This window comes from Protopterus annectens, chromosome 3.part1, assembly GCF_019279795.1.
Source record: "Protopterus annectens isolate FY-2018-M chromosome 3.part1, PAN1.0, whole genome shotgun sequence".
NCBI lineage: Eukaryota > Metazoa > Chordata > Ceratodontiformes > Protopteridae > Protopterus > Protopterus annectens.
In genome coordinates, this window is record NC_056732.1 from 482,999,018 (window position 1) to 483,013,960 (window position 14,943).

At 41.6% G+C, this 14,943-nt stretch overlaps 1 protein-coding gene across 1 annotated transcript in view; it reads left to right on the plus strand.

Annotated features, from left to right (window-relative positions):
• The window catches only part of ENPP2 (ectonucleotide pyrophosphatase/phosphodiesterase 2), a gene marked incomplete in the record, with an annotated part of 2,364,887 nt that overhangs the window by 2,130,428 nt on the left and 219,516 nt on the right, over positions 1-14,943 (plus strand).

Consider the following 14,943-nt stretch of genomic DNA (forward strand, 5'->3'; position numbering starts at 1 on the left):
GTTTTTTCTTTTGGTAATTGGTAGAGAGGCTTTAGTTTCAACTATTCAGGTTTTTGGCTCATATTTTTTAGCTGTTCCTCATAAAATTTGTCATTTTCTGACAGATCAGTGAGGAATGAAGGCACAAAATAATGACACTCGTTTCAATTTCAGACTTTTTCCTTCAGACAGTGTTCAATAACACAAATATTACTTTTGCAGCTTTCTAAGTTTATAAGAGCAACATTTACTATTAGTCCCCTTTTGGAGCATTTGTCCTCCCTTTATTTCTGGATTTGTCTCCATTTTTTGAGCTAAAAAGGTTGAGAGGTATATACTGAGGGCATAGGAAATGCAAGAAAAATCAGGTATATTCTGCAAAACTAAAGACACATACTTGATTTTCCTTGTATTTCTTCCCTGTCTCTCTTGTACCTCTCAGCTGTCAAGATGTTATAATTAAAAAAAATGCAATGGGGATCTTCCTGCCTCCGCTGCTTGTTTTCCACAGTACTGATGCATGGGAATGTAAGTCCCATATGCATACACAACACATCAACAAACGCAGAGGAATGTGAAAACAACATGGAGGAACATCATGCGCCGTTATACAAAGACCGTATTTAAGAAAAGTAAGTAATTTCTTTCTTAAATAATGTCATTGTATAATAGCATTAACCTTCTCGTGGGTGTGGATATATTGAGAATTTACCCACGATTGGCTTTGTTTAATCACTCTGGCTTTGCCATCATGATCAAACCGCACCAACCATGAGTAAATCCTGTAGTATACCCACACCCACTCCTCGGTTGTTGCTTAGTTTAACACATTCCTTCTAAGGATCTGAGTGTGAAACTTAAATCTTTAAAAGCAATCCCTACTTTGTGCTTACCTTCTATACTCCACGTCTGTGAAGGAAAGCATCTTCATTGCTGTTAATACTTATGCACCTACGGTGCCAAGATTCCAATGTTGTATCCTTCTTTTTATCATAATAAATTTTATTACATTTTATAAGATTGAAACAACAACAGTATAACAGTAAATGCAAAATCTTTAGCATGGCTATATTGATACAAAATAAAATGATTTGATAAAAATAAATATCAAACCGAACAAATCAGTTGGCATATTAATTAAAGTAGATTATACAATGACCCCCCCATTAATATTCAAAAATGTGCATGCTGATTGGTCAGCATGCACATTGTAAATCTGAGTTATAGTAATGGAAAAAGGTCCAGTTGCCCGGACTTTTTCCATTACTATAACTCTTTTTTTTTTTTTTTACAGCAACGGAGAATGCAAGATCTCCGTTGCTTCACACTGTCTCGCTATGTTAAATGAGTTTAACATAACGAGACAGCTTTAAAAAAGCAACGGAGATTCTCCGTTGCTCTTTTTAAAGCTGTCTCGCTATGTTAAACTCATTTAACATAGCGAAACAGTTTTTAAAAAGCAACGGAGATTTTGCTTTCTCCGTTGCTTTTGCCCACAGCTCTGATGTAGTGCGTAGGCATGCGCAGTACATCAGAACTGCCGCAGAATACCAGACAGCTGCGGAAGTGCAGCAAGGAGGCATTATACAATGCCATTATTTAAGAAATGTAATTATTTTTTTTCTTAAATAATGTCATTGTATAATAGCAATAACCAACTTCTGGGTGTGGGTAATACTGGATTTACCCACAGTTGGCTTTGCTTGGCCACTCGGGCTTCGCCCTCGTGACCAAACCACACCAACCGTGGGTAAATCCAGCATTACCCACACCCAGGCGTGGGTTATTGCTATAATATAGCAGTGTATAATATAATCTGAGCATGCAACTGCTAGAAAATATGTAAGGGAAAAAGGTAGAGAAGAAGACATAATCCCTCAGTGTTCAAAGAGTCTCAAGACAAATGTTAACTTAAATATTAATCAGACTGATAGTATCCATCTCCGTGATGCTCTTCAGTCTTTTTTTTTTCTTACACCTACATGAAGTCTTGCAATTATTCAAATACTTCAAAGCAACATTGTGACACAGTAAAATTAAAGAAGGTTATAGTGTGTGTGTGTGTGTGTTTTGGAGTTGCCCATTATCTTGAGATGTAAAGCTTTAGATTTTTCCATATAATCTGTCTTATCCTCTTTCCTTTGTGTTCTACATCCAGTGCCAATGCCCCATCCTGTCCTTAGTACTGTGTTTGACCTTACCTCCTCCATTGGTGTTGATATGCACAGTTTTCAAATGAGCTAATTAATATGTTCGTATATTTGAAAGAAAAAGTACACATTACCCTTGAATGCTGACATTCTGTGAACAGCTCAACTCAAAAGACACCTCCATCAAAAATCTGACTGCAGGTGCTTTTCCGCTGGAGACATAACCTAACTTCCTTCTTACCTACATCATTCCAGCTTTGACGCACTGTTTTTACCTGCTGCTTCCCTGTCGTATTTACTACTAAAATTAATTAACTTTTGTTCTTCTACTCTGTTAATAATTGCATATTGTCAGTTGTCTATAAGATTATCTACCTTCTGTGATTACTCTGTGAAGTTCTTCTGTTTTCTTTCTTTTTTTTTTGTGTGTGTGTGTGTGAATTTCTTCACCCAGACTGTGGCAGCAAATAGTCTTTTGTTATCAGTGTACTACCTCAGTAAACAATCTTAAGTAAATAAAACAGTGTTCTATTGTTACCTAGGCTGGTGACAGTCCTATGATTCTAGCTGCTTCATTTTTGTGTTTCATATTTGTGTGTCCATTCTTTTAGAGGTTGTCAAGAATGTTTGATTGATTGTTTCTTTGAAAAAATAAAAACAATACCAAGAAAGAGCACTCAAGGGTTTTTGAGCAAAGTAACAAAAATTACAACCCCTTCTTTTCCAAGTTGCTCAAGTGCCAGGTAAAATGAGTGATGCATATAATAGAATTTTATTTTATAATTTGTTGACCAGGTTAGCCCACTGCGCACATGCCCTTTTTAGAGGCTACCCAGGAGTACTACCTGGTTAACTGACTTGCTAAAAACCACAATGGAAATGGTAGGATACAAACCCTGTACCACTCATACAGGAAGCAGTTCATTAACTGTTCAAATCCTTAATCCTCCTCACTAACTGCCAAATATTCAACATTTTCTCAAGTTTACAAGATCTACAACAAAAGTAAAAAATAAATAAATAAAAGAAGCAAGGATATGATGACACTAATTGAGTCGCTCCATTCCTGTGGAGTGCCAGGAAAAAATTGCCGTAGTGCTGCTGTTTTGCAGTGATGCCTGGAGCTGCTTACTTCTGTCCCTAGTTGCTGACAGCCCAAGAGTCTGCTGCACAGGCCAAGGTTCTCCACACATGCACACATACTGATTAACCCTCTATTCCTTTCCTTAGAACTTTGTTTTAGTAACTGTTATGATTATGACTTGTGCAATGTATTAATCTGTTCCGAAGCTTCTTGCTACTGTTATATTAGTGAGCAAAGCCATTTAGAGCTGATGATTAATATGCCTAAAAGAATAGGACGCGGTGGTGCAGCGGTTAGCGTTGTTGCCTCACAGCAAGAGGTTCTCCGGTTCGATTCTCGACTGGGAGTGCCTTTTGTGTGGAGTCTGCATGTCCTCCCCGAGGTTGAGTGACGTTTAAAACATGCAGGTACGTGCGTGCATGAATGAGTGTGCCTTCTTTGAAGGTTGGGCGTTGGGGTCGCAACTTGGCAACCGTAAAAATCCACTGCCAATCATTAGCGGACCTGAGTTCCACTGTGGCGACCCCTAACCAGGAAAAACCGAAAGACATTAGTTTAGATTAATATGTCTAAAAGAATGTAGTGCTTTTGAAGGACTTATTTTCCTTTTTTAATATCATCTTGGAATTGTGCTTGTGAAGTTTTTCTTGCGTCATTGAGGTTAATAGTATTGGGCTTCTGACTTTCTTATACATTACAAGGACAGTCTTCCTCTGTCAGACAATTCTGTAGTATTCTAGGATGTTCCATGTAGCAAACTAGGCCATTAAAATAATAACCATTATGTTACTCTGCACCCATGTCAGTGCAGAAGAACTAGGGTTTTGCAAGTATATGGGAAGTTTTCTTTTAAAAATATATGAAAACAACCAACCAAATAAATACAAAAACTGTACTTCAGCCTCTAATTACAAACTCCCATAAACTTTATTAAGAATTAAGTGCTTTTGTTCTGGAAAACTTGTAGCCAGCATTACTTTTAATATGTTTGCTGAGAGCATTAGTTAATTTACCTTTTCTAATATCAAGTAAGTGTTCATTTCTTTGTGCCAGTCCCAAGCCCGGATATATGGGGAGGGTTGCGTCAGGAAGGGCATCCGGCATAAAAGTTTGCCAAATCATACATGCAGACAACAGTACAGAAATACATACTGGATCGGCCAAGGCCCAGGTTAACAAAGACCGCCACCAGTACTGTTGGCCAACAGGGTGCTGGCAGAAATTGGGCTACTGTTGGCCGAAGGAGAAGAAGGGGGGAAGGCATACCCGAAGGCAGGTAAAGGCTAGGACTGTGATAGTGAGGGTCGGAACTTTGAATGTTGGCAGTATGACTGGTATAGGGAGAGAGCTGATATGATTGACTGAAAGAAGGTTGGTATATTGTGTGTGCAAGAGACCAGATGGAAGGGGAGCAAGGCTAGGTGTATCTGAGGCGGTTTCAAATTGTTTTATCATGGTGTGGATGGGAGGAGAAATGGCGTAGGCATTATCCTGAAGGAACAGTATACTAAGAGTGTTTTGGAGGTGAAGAGTGTCGGATAGAGTGATGTATATGAAGCTGGAAATTGATGGTGTAATGATGAAAGTTGTTAGTGCATATGCGCCACAAGTTGGGTGTGTGATGGATGAGAGAAAAAAATTTTGGAGTGAGTTGGATGAAGTAGTGATGACTGTACCCAAGGGTGAGAGACTGGTGATTGGAGCAGATTTCAATGGGCATGTTGGTGAAGGGAACAGAGGGGATGGGGAAGTGATGGGTAGGTATGGTGTTAAGCAAAGGAATGCAGAAGGTCAGATGATAGTGTATTTTGCGAAAAGGATGGACATGGCTGTGATGAATACATATTTTAACAAGAGGGAGGAGCATAGGGTGACATACAAGAGTGGAGGAAGATGTACACAGTTGGGTTATATCTTATGCAGAAGGACCAGTCTGAAGGAGACTGGAGACTGTAAAGTGGTGGCAGGGGAAAGTGTAGGTAGGCAGCATAGGATGGTGATTTGTAGGATGACATTGGTGATCAAGAAGAGTAGGATGAGTGTGAGGGCAGCACCAAGGATCAAATGGTAGAAATTGAAAAAGGGTAATTGTGAGGTGAGGTTTAGGGAAGAGACAGGCATTGGGTGGCAGTGAAGAGTTACCGAATAGCTGGGTAACTACAGCAGAGATAGTAAGAGAGATGGCTAGAAAGGTGCTTGGTGTGACATCTGGAAAGAGGAAGGAGGACAAGGAGACCTGGTAGTGGAATGAAGAAGTACAGGAGAGTATACAAAGAAAGAGGTTGGCAAAGAAGAAGTGGGATTGTCAAAGAGATGAAGAAAGTAGACAAGAGTATAAGGAGATGAGGTGCATGGCAGAGAGAGAGGTGGCGAAGGATAAGGCGTATGAAGAGTTGTATAAAAGGTTGGACACTAAGGAGGGAGAAAAGGACCTGTACCGATTGGCTAGACAGAGGGACCGAGCTAGTAAAGATGTGCAGCAGGTACAGGTGATAAAGGATAATGAGGGAAACGTACTCACAAGCGAGGAGAGTGTGTTGATCAGATGGAAAGAGTACTTTGAGGGGCTGATGAATGAAGAGAATGAGAGGGAGAAGAAGGTTGGATGATGTGCGGATAGTGAATCATGAAGTGCAGTGGATTAGCAAGGAGGAAGTAGGGATAGCTATGAAGAGGATGAAGAACAGAAAGGCTGTTGGTCCAGATGACATACCTGTGGAAACATGGAGGTGTTTAGGTGAAATGGCAGTGGAGTTTTTAACTAGATTGTTTAATTAAATTTTGGAAAGTGAGAGCATGCCTGAGGAATGGAGAATGTGTTTTAGTACCGATTTTTAAGAATAAGGGTGATGTGCAGAGCTGTAGTAACTACAGAGAGATTAAACTGATCAGTCACAGCATGAAGTTATGAGAAAGAATAGTGGAAGCTAGGTTAAGAAGGGACGTGATGATTAGTGATCAGCAGTATGGTTTCATGCCAGGAAAGAGCACTAAGATGCAATGTTTGCTCTGCGAGAGTTGATAGAGAAGTACAGAGAGGGTCAGGAGTTGCATTATGTCTTTGTGGATTTAGACAAAGCATATGACAGGGTGCCTAGAGAGGAGTTGTGGTATTGTACGAGGAAGTCGGGAGTGTCAGAGAAGTATTTAAGAGTGGTACAGGATATGTACGAGGGTAGTGTGACAGCGGTGAGGTCTGCAGTGTGAGTGACGGATGCGTTGGAGGTGGGATTACATCGAGGATCAGCTCTGAGCCCTTTCTTATTTGCAATGATGATGGACAGGTTGACAGATGAGATCAGGCAGGAGTCCCAATGGACTATGATGTTTGCAGATGACATTGTGATCTGTAGTGAGAGTAGGGAACAGGTGGAGGAGACCCTAGAGAGGTGGAGATATGCTCTAGAGAGAAGAGGAATGAAGGTCAGCAGGACTAACACAGAATATGTGTGTGTGTGTGTGTGTGAATGAGAGGGAGGATAGAGGAATGGTGAGGATGCAGGGAGTAGAGGTAGCGAAGGTGGATGAGTTTAAGTACTTGGGATCAACAGTTCAGAGTAGTGGTGAGTGTGGAAGAGAGGTGAAGAAGAGAGTACAGGCAGGATGGAGTGGGTGGAGAAGAGTGTCAGCAGTGATTTGTGACAGATTAGTGCCAGTAAGAGTGAAAGGGAAGGTCTACAAGAGGGTTGTGAGTCCAGCTATGATGTTCTTCATCTCACATTGCTGCAGTCCTTACTTATGGGTAGTCCGCTGTCCTCGGTCGGCCCGAATACCAAAGTATTAGGCTGACGTCTGTCATGGGTGCACAGCCCTGACATCAGAGCGTCAGGGTATAAAAGCGCATGACCGACGTCATATCCTCAGTCTTTTTTGCCGCATGGTCCGATGCAGAAGCAGCGTTGCAAGTGCCGTTCGGCTTTCTGAAATTTTTCGTTTTCGGAGTTTCAGACATACCAAGTTGGGCTAAGTACCCGTTGGAGCATTTTTGTTTTTCTTGCCTCAGTTATTTACGGATGTCAGAAAAAGTGAATAATTGTATTTCTTGTGGGAAGCAGATACCGCATAGGGATTACCACTCTTTGTATCCCTTGCTTGGGACCGGAGCACGCGTAGTTGGGTGTTGGTTTTGTGCTAGGTTTAATAAGCGCACTATTAAGAGAAGGCTAGATTGCGCTAGGTTAGTCTTTGGCAAACGGTGTAATTATAATATGCCGTCGGATCTTCCGACGCCCGCTTCCTAAGAAGCGTAAAGACAAATCTGTAAAGCCTAGACAGGATGATTCGTCCATTTCGGACGCCGGTCCTTTAGAGACTGCAGTGGAACAGGTGGATCCGGCTGAAGTTTCTGTTGAGTCTCAGGGGGAAACCTTGATTTTACAGGATGTGGCCTCACAGGAGTCAGGTCAGGCTGAAGGGGCCTCTCAGGTTACTATTCTCCCTTCTTTGCCTAAGGGGGTTAGGCCTTCTGCTACTGTTTCTAGGGCTCCTTCTAAGGGCAGGTCTGTTTTGCCTTCTTCTGGAGTTAGTTCTGGTTCTTCAGGGTCTGTACCTATGAAGCATATGCTTAAAATGGCAGAAGATTTGATTACTTTAATTAGAGGTTCCATGCCCCCTCCTGATAAGAGGCCCAGGGTAGAGCCAGGGTTGGAAATTTTGGAGCAAGCCTCAGATGATTCTGAGTCTTCTGCTGAAGATATTCAAGATTTTCCTCCTTATTCGGATTCCGATGCAGAGGATTCTACTCCTTCTGCTTCCCCTCCAGAGGATTTTTCATTTTCAGAAACCTTACACTCTATGAGGGAACATTTTAAGTGGGAAGGACAGGATTACTCAGATTCCAGAAAGAGGCTTAGAGAGTTCTTGTTTTTACCACAGCACAGACCCTTGGCTATTCCTCCTGTTTTGGATGTTGTTCAGGATGTTTTTTTGGAGGCTTCATTTAATCCAGATTCTATGCCTCCTGCACCAGTTAAACCTGACCGGTATTATAGGGTACCTGAGGCTCATAAATACCTATATAAGAGTCCTAGGGCGGACTCAGAAACTATTAGTCAGGGGCCTAAGGGTGTTAGGGCTTCTGTTGTAAAGAATCCGGTTCCTCTAGATAAGGAAGCTAGAGCTTTGGACAGATGGGGTAAGAAGGTGTACACCTCTTCTACTTTAGCAATGAGGGCTTTAAATTGCCAGTTTCATATGTTGAAATATCAGAATTTCCTCCTTTCTCAGCTAAAATCTAAAGTGGATGCTTTGGCAGAGGGCATAGAGTGTAAAGAATTGCAAGATTTGGTGCATGTTTCTGAACAGGTGGGGAAACATTCTTTGCAGTGTGGCTTTGATGCTTTGCAGGCTTCTTCTAGAGTGGCTGCCACTGGTTCAGTTCTTCGTAGGCATGCCTGGCTTAAGGATCAGAATTTATCTGAGCATGTTAAGTCTAGAATTCTGGATGCCCCTTTACAGTCCGAAGTTTTGTTTGGTCCTCCTGTGGAGTCTGTTTTGAAGAAAATGGAGGACAAGGCTAAGTCTATGCAGACTGTTAAAGATTTTTGCAGGTTCAACCTCCTAAGTTTAGTAGAAATTGGCCTGCTAAGGGGTGGACGTACCCTTCTTCTGATTCCCAGTCTAGGGGTAGATCTAGGCGTGGTAGGGGCAGAGCTCAGAGTACCTTTAGGCCTAGAACATGGAGTTCGCCTGCTCAATCTGCTGGTGAGGGTAGGGGCCAGTCCTTTCGTAAACAGGCCCAATGACCTGCATTTTCAGCTGCCAGATTCTTCTTGCCTGGCAGCTCCTTTGGGAGGAAAGCTAGCTCTCTTCAAGCAAAATTGGTTTTAATCACCCAAGACAAATGGGTGTTGGACATTATAAACAAAGGTTACAAGTTTTATTTCCATACATTGCCTCCTTTCAAGGGTATGCCAGACATTCCTCCTCGGCAAAGGATGGAGGCTCACAAACAGATTTCATTACTTCTTCACATGGGAGCCATACAGCCAGTACCTCCTTCAGAAGTGGGTCTAGGGTTTTATTCCTGCCTGTTTCTAGTACCAAAGAAAGGGAACACGTGGAGACCGATTTTGGATTTATCTCTCCTCAACACTTATTTGGACATTCCAAAGTTCAAAATGTTGACATTACAACAGCTTTTGCCTCTGCTGGGAAAAGATCACTGGATGGTAACTCTGGATCTAAAAGAGGCTTATCTTCATGTTCCTATCAGGCCCAGTTGCAGGAAGTACCTGCGTTTTCGAGCTGGAAATTTACATTATCAGTTCTCTGCATTGCCCTTTGGCTTATCTACTGCGCCCAGAGTGTTCACAAAGGTTCTGGCTCCAGTGATAGCCTTTTTCAGGATGGAAGGAATACAAATTTATCCTTATTTGGACGATTGCCTGATTATTGCACAAGACAAGGACGAGCTTCTTCAGCATCTACAGTATGTGATGGTAGTGTTAAGATGCCTAGGGTATTCTGTGAACGAAACAAAGTCCAGTCTAGTACCCTCTCAGGACATGTGCTTTCTGGGTGTGAGACTGAATACAGCTTCCCAGATGGCCTTTTTGACCCCGGACAAACAGAAAAATCTTTCACTTTATTTCCATCGAATGTCTCTACAGTCCAGGCTGACTGCAAGGACAGTCCTTCAAGCCTTGGGGTTCATGGCATCTTGTATTCTGGTGCTTCCCAATGCCAAATTGCATATGAGGAAGCTTCAATGGTATCTCAAAAATCTATGGACACAACACTGCCAGGATCTAGACACTGTCATTCAGATAATACCTTGCATTCAGAAGGAATTTTTGTGGTGGGCTCAGGAATGTCACCTAAACAAGGGACTCTCTGTGACCCGACCAGAGGCGAGTCAGATTCTAACGACGGATGCCTCGGACAAGGCTTGGGGAGCACACCTCAATGGAAAATGGGTGCAAGACACGTGGCCTGCCAGACTTCAACATTTGCATATCAACTTGAAGGAGATGTTAGCAGTACAATTTGCATTGATGGCTTTCAAGGATTTACTTCACCCAGGGCAGGTGTTGATTCTAACAGACAACACAACTGTCATGTGGTACATCAACAAGCAAGGGGAACTCATTCGTACCCTCTTTGCAGACAAGCGATGATTTTGTGGGAGACAGCTCTCAGTTACAACCTCAATCTTCAGGCAAGATTTCTACCAGGAGCACAGAACTCCTTAGCAGATGTATTGAGCAGACAAATAGTGGATCCTCACGAGTGGAAATTGGATCCTCAGGTATTTCAAAAGTTGACAGTGTCATGGGGAACTCCAGACATAGATCTGTTCGCTTCTCCACTAAATTACCAGTTGCCAAAGTTTTGCACAAAAGGTTTCATCCCACAGCTTGGAAGGTGGACGCTCTGTCATTCAGTTGGAACAATCTTCATGTATATGCCTTTCCACCTCTACCTCTTCTGCCCAAGGTTCTCTTGAAGGCCAGACAAGACAAGCCATCCATGATCCTGATAGCACCGGATTGGCCTCGACAACACTGGTACCCACTACTGAGGAGTTTGGTCGAGAGCCTCCATGGCCTCTGCCTTTGATTCCACACCTTTTGTCTCAGGAGGGCAATCACTTTCTCAATGTCAGAATTCAGTCTCTGCATCTAACAGCCTGGCATATTCTGTTTTAGATTCTGGAGGTTCTCAGCTTCCACAACAAGTTTTGAATGTTATTTTGGAGGCCAGGAGGCCTAGTACAAGGAAAGTTTATGCTGATAAATGGAGGAGAGTTTTTATTTGGAGCAAAGGGAAGGACTTTGATGTTTCCAAGCCTAATTTGAATGCTTCCTTACAATATCTTACTGAGTTATTAGACAAAGGTTTGTCCTTCTCCTCCATAAAGGTTCATGCTGCAGCCATTTCGGCTAATTATGACTGTGACCCTCCTTTATTCTCTCATCCTTTGTTTAAGCAGTTTCTCAGAGGGGCAAAGAACATAAGACCCCCACGTAGAGCTCCTACTCCTGCTTGGAATCTCAATTTTGTGTTGGAAAAGCTTACTCTACAACCTTTTGAGCCTGCAGCTACTGCCGAGTTAAAGTATTTGTCATGGAAAACTGCTTTTTTGTTGGCCATTACTTCTGCAAGAAGGGTTTCTGAATTACAGGCCCTTATGGCAGTGGAGCCTTTCTTGATTTTTCATAAGGATAGGGTATCTTTGCGTACTAATCCTTCCTTTATGCCTAAAGTGGTTTCTAGTGTGGCCTTAAACCAAACTATTCATTTGCCTACTTTTTATGCAAATCCTCAAAATAAAGGGAGAAGATTTTGCATACTTTGGATATTCACAGGCAGTTCGTTATTATTTGAGCAGAACCAAGGAGTTCAGACAGTCTCAGCAGTTGTTTGTTTCTTTTGCTTTGGGTTCACAGGGTAGACCTGTTTCAAAACAAACTATTTCTAAATGGATTGGGTTTTGTATTTCTTTTGTTATTCCCATCATGGTAAAGAGATTCCGACTGGAATCAGACCTCATTCCACTAGAGCTACTGCAACTTCTACTGCCTTTCTAAGGGGGTAGCTACAAAGGATATTTTGGAAGCAGCCACTTGGAGTTCAGTACATACTTTTTCTAAACATTACCACCTTCCTCTTTATTCTAAGTCTAGGGCTGGATTTGCCACTGCAATATTACAGGGCATTTTAGCAGCCCCTAATGCTTTATGATTTTTCAACCTCCCTTTCCCGTTGCTTTGGGATTCTACCCATAAGTAAGGACTGCAGCAATGTGAGATGAAGAACATAGTACAGTTTTGTACCTACCATAAATGTAGATGTTCAAGATCCACATTGCTGCAGTCCAATTTTCCCTCCCTCCTTCCCCTCTGTAGCTTAGCATGGTTATATGGTTTGGGTGATGGCTGTAGTTGGGCATATCTTTTGGGAAGGTACTCTGTTTTTTGGCTGTGGCCTTTCTTTTAGGGCCTTCTGACATCTGGGGCAAGAAAAGACTGAGGATATGACGTCGGTCATGCGCTTTTATACCCTGACGCTCTGATGTCAGGGCTGTGCGCCCATGACCGACGTCAGCCTAATACTTTGGTATTCGGGCCGACCGAGGACAGCGGACTACCCATAAGTAAGGACTGCAGCAATGTGGATCTTCGAACATCTACATTTATGGTAGGTACAAAACTGTACTTTATATGGGTTGGAGACAGAGACATTGATAAAAAGGCAGGAGTCTGAGCTTGACGTGGCAGAGTTGAAGATGTTAAGATTTGCACTGGGTTTGAGGAGGATGGACAGGATTAGGAATAAGTATATTAGAGGGTCAGCCCAGGTTGGAAGGTTTGGAGACAAAGCCAGAGAGGCAAGATTATGTTGGTTTGGACATGTGCTGAGGAGGGATGCAGAGTATATTTGGAAAAAGATGCTAAGGATGAAGCTACCAGGTAACAGGCAAAGAGGGCGGCCTAAGATAAGGTTTATGGATGTGGTGAGAGAGGACATGCAGGTGGTTGGTGTGACAGAGCAAGATGCAGAGGACAGGAAGAAATGGAAACAGTTGATCTGCTGTGGTGACCCCTAACGGGAGCAGCCGAAAGTGGTAGTAGTAGTTCATAAATCCTGTCTTTCAACTTCCTCAGCCTTTTACCCATGTAGAATGCTGGGCATTGACCACACTTAGCAACATAAACCACTTGTTTAGAATCACAATTAAAATGTCCTCTGCTATAATAATTGAATTGGTTTGAATTTGTGGTTATAGATCCAGTAATATACAAGACAGTAGAGGTCTTTTTATGAAAGAACACCTGAAGCAAAGTGAGTTAAAATAGCAGTTAAGGTTAAATGCTTCTTGCCCTCCAGGTTTAAATGAATGTTGTTCCATTAGTTTGATTTTAAAATTAAAATACTGTAATGGGTAAGGGATACTAGACGTATTTTATTATTTTATTCAAGACAATTTTTTATATGGCAAATTGTAGCTAGATCTAATTTATTTTTGTTTTATACAAATATTTATTCATTTTTACATTTTTCACATGCTCAAGACTTTGATTGTTCAAGCTGTCTGAATTCATTATCGGTTTTAATTGTGTATTTATTTATTTCACATATGATTGGTAGATGTGGTATCATGTGATAGCCTTTTAAAATATTTAAACAGGTGCAAAGAAGGGATGGTTAGTTCTGATGAAGTTCATTTATGTAATATGGAACAAAAGTGCTTAATTCTTAATAAAGTTTATGGGAGTTTATTTGTGACTGTAGTGCCATTTTTATAGTAGTTTGTTTGGAAGTTCTGTTTTAGCTTTAGCCAGGAAAAGTTGTCCCTGACGTAGCAGTCTTGATTCAGAATTGGGATGGCTTCCCATACTAAAATAAAAATCTTAAAATATTTTTGAGTAGCTTGAACTACATAATGAAGAAGTAATGTGTGTGTCTCATTTCCATTACTAGGACAGTTTACCTATGATTTCTGCTTTGGTCTAATCACTACATGGTTATGTTTTCTGGGAAGTTTGCTAGCCATTGCTTAGAATTTTTACAGAGTATAAGCCAAGTCTCTTCCTAGAAGAATCTGTCATAAATAACACACATGTATTACTTAACTTCCAGCTGAAAGCTGCTTAGTGCACATCCTGTTGATAGTTATGTATTTTTGTTACTGGATATAGGGGAGGTCTCAACTTGTGCAGGTTAAGGCCTGCAAACCTGCTGGACCAAACTCTCAAAAATTACTAGGGTTTAAAAATAATGTGCTTTATCATAGGTTCATAGGTTCATAGGTTCATACTAGGCTATCTGCCCAAGGGCATTTATAAGCCTAGCCCATAGTTATTTGTTCACAGCATAGGGAGTCTCTGGGTGATGAATCTGTCCTCTAGATGTTTCATGATCATGATCAGGATATAGGTGAAGGTTTTAAACCTACTTTAGCAACATGAGTGTCAGCGAAGGCTACTGTCAACCTGGGTCCCCCCCCTCTCTGATGACTTTTTCTGTGCTCAGTGGATTGCCACCTATATTAGCCTTGTTTTTCCCAAGGGTATGACTATGCATTTGGCGTTTAACTCCAGGCCATGGCTCTGGCACCAGTTATCCATTTCTGTGAGGTCTCTCTGGAGGATATCTGTGTGTGATGTTTCGACTACTAGGCCAGTCATGATCATCTGCAAACTTTGAGCATAACCCTCCTGTGTTTGCTTTGTACTTCAGAAAAGTAGTTTAATTCTCATTGAGTTCATGAAGCACACACAGCCGGGACCATCATATCCCCCCCATGGATGCTGTTTTTTTGCCTTGTGAGGGCAGTTCTCACCTGGGCGTTGGAGATGTTTGGGGGCTCCTCTGGAATAGATCTCTCTTTTCCTTAGAGTCCTTTTTATTTTCTCTGAAAAATTTGATTTCTTAGTTTTTTACTTATAATTTATGAGAGCTCTTAGTTAATGATCAAAGGTGTCTTACCTTTCTTGTCTTAACTTCCTCCCTTTTGTTTCCTGTAGTGTTTGAGCTTGTTTGAAGTGGCTGGGTTTATCCATGGAACCACCAGACTGGTACAGACAGAGAGGGTTGTTTTTTGTTGATTTTGCTCTGATGCATGATCCTGTAAGAAGGGTAGTGTAAAATGATAAGTGATTTTGAGTAGGGTTTGAGTAATACTCACCTGGCTCAGGGGCCTTAAAGGAGACCACACTAGTTTTTAGAAGTGTGAAATCGTGTTAAACTTTTGTGCAAAATATGTATTTACTCTCAAGTAAAAAA